This window comes from Cynara cardunculus, assembly GCF_001531365.2.
Source record: "Cynara cardunculus var. scolymus isolate 2C chromosome LG 7, CcrdV1, whole genome shotgun sequence".
Lineage (NCBI taxonomy): Eukaryota > Viridiplantae > Streptophyta > Magnoliopsida > Asterales > Asteraceae > Cynara > Cynara cardunculus.
Window position 1 is genome coordinate 6,388,436 of NC_037534.1, and position 2,632 is coordinate 6,391,067.

At 25.9% G+C, this 2,632-nt stretch overlaps 1 non-coding gene across 1 annotated transcript; it reads left to right on the forward strand.

The window, feature by feature from the left end:
* The first annotated feature begins 539 nt into the window (after positions 1 to 539).
* Positions 540 to 611, forward strand: TRNAM-CAU. Its single transcript has one exon. It is a non-coding gene; the product is annotated as a tRNA-Met (tRNA).
* The last annotated feature ends 2,021 nt before the right edge of the window (positions 612 to 2,632 follow it).

Sequence of the window (2,632 nt, forward strand, 5' to 3'; positions counted from 1 at the left end):
ATTGAATTAAAAAATTACACAAAAAATAAAGAATTTCAAATAGTTAATTTGATACCAATATCGATATATTTTTGTCAAAAGTTTATGATATCTTCAAACATATATTTTATTCAAAAATAAAAACATCATTGTTTTCTCAAAACCACATGAAACCATATTATAACATCGACAGAGATAAAGAATAAAATGAAATATTAAAATCACGATGTATCTCGCTGCATTGCGCGAGTACGCTTCTAGTAAATATAAATATAAACACTTATTTTTTTGAACAAAGAAGTATTATTTATTGCAATTTATCTTTAATATATTATTAATTTAAAAAATAAAAATGGTAGTAAAATATCAATTTTAATTTAACAAAACAAACATTAATTATTTTATATATTTGGAAAAATTATAATCATAAGCTTGATAATTTATATATGTTCGTAATATAAAATGTAAAAATGAGAAAAGGAAATAAACGGCGTTTAGTAGTTCCATTTGAATGTATGCTTACGTATTATATAACTTAAAGTCGTTTAGGAATTCAACAAATCAGAGTGGCGCAGCGGAAGCGTGGTGGGCCCATAACCCACAGGTCCCAGGATCGAAACCTGGCTCTGATATAAAAGAGTAGCTTCCGTATTATTTGTTTTTACACAAATGGTCCCTGAAGAATGAAACAGTTTTCGTTTTTCTCCCTGGTTACTCTATTTCCTTTTTCTGTCCATTGTACTTTTCTAAAATTTACATAAATGGTCCCTAAAGAATGAAATAGTGTTTGTTTTTCTCCTTGGTTACTCTATTTTTTGTCCATTTGTACTTTCCCAAAATTTACATAAATGGTCCCCGAAAATTAACATCATGTTATTACTCCCCTTCTACTATTTCTTCTTGCCATTTGCTCCTCTATTCCATAAAGAGAGATGACAACGTGGTCATAATCCTCTACCTGAGAACGGGAACACGGAGACCCATTAGGAAATCAAGAATTTTTTTCTCGTATAAATATCAGAGGTTGTTTGGTTCAGGTTGGGGGGTGAAAATGAAAATTGGAGTGAATTTTTAATTCCTTCCGGTTTAATCTGGAATGAAAAAAACTTGAGCTTATGAGAGAATGAACCCATTATATTATACTAGAAGGGTACTCGTGCAATGTAGCGAGATAAATCTCCATTTTAATATTTAGTTTTTATTTTGTCTATATCGATATAATACGATTTTATGTAGTTTTGAGAAAGTGATAATACTTTTATTTTTTAATGAAATATAAATTTGAAAATAACATAAAATTTTGAAAAAAGTAAATCGATATTAGTATCAAATTAATTATTTAATAGTTCTCGTTTTTTTATGTAACTTTTTTAATTCAATTTTTTATTATAATTTAATTTAAATTTAATAACAAAGTAATTTATTTTTAGTTTAATAATATTTTTTATAAAGATAATAATTAAATATTCTGTTAGAACTCAATCATTATCTTAATTATATTTTAGATTTTCTATATTTAAAATGGATGTTTATCCTGTATTTGATTATGTTTATCTGCAGTTAGTTACACGAATTTAAAAATGAAGCTTTAATAAGTTGTACTTACGCAAAATTAGTTGTAATCTTGACTTTTAAGTAATATGCATCAACAAACAGTACTTCATGCATAAAAAATGGTTTTGAAGAGTTTTTGTCAAATGTTTTATAATATAGTATAGATAAAGCCAAACTGTTTCTTTTATTATCATTCACATTGAAAACTGTTTAATACCTCTAACCAAATACCCCTTCAATTTCATGAGTAAACGGTGTCATTAATCCAAATTTTAATTGTTGCGTTTGTATTAGTGTAGTTTAGAAAGAATTATATCAATTACAATACTTATTAATTGAAAATTTATACATCCATGTTGTTATATCATTCAAAAGTTTCTTCATGAACAATCAAATCGATACTACAATAAAAGTTTTCTTGTCATTGAAAATTAATTATATTTAGGGTTTAGGCTGTTTGGTAGTTGCTGAATGATTTGAGACATAATGATTAAGTGGTCAGAATGATTAAGAGGTTCTCATTATATAATATAAAATATAATATAATTGTTTACAATGAAATTAAGGCGTTGAATGGTTAAGGGAGGCCCATGATACAAAATTATTCAGAGGGTTTTAGAACCATTAAGGGACAATTTTTTTTTGCCAAACGAAATTCACCTCTTAACGATTCCGTGGTTGACTAGTTTAAAATAAGATGTTTATCTTGTATTTGATTATGTTTATATACAATTAATTACACGAATTCAGATATGAAGCTTTATTAAGTTGTACTTACGCACAATTTACTTGTAATCTTGAGTTTTAAGTAATATGCATTAATAAACAGTACTTTACGCATAAAAATAGTTTTTAAGAATTTTTGTCAAATGCTTTATAATATAATAGAAGCGTACTCGCGCAATGCAGCGAGATACATCATGATTTTAATATTTCATTTTATTATTTATCTCAGTCGATGTTATAATATGGTTGTATGTTATTTTGAGAAAGCGATGATATTTTTATTTTTGAATAAAATATATGTTTGAAGATATCATAAAAATTTGACAAAAATATATCGATATTAGTATCAAATTAACTATTTGAAATTCCTCAT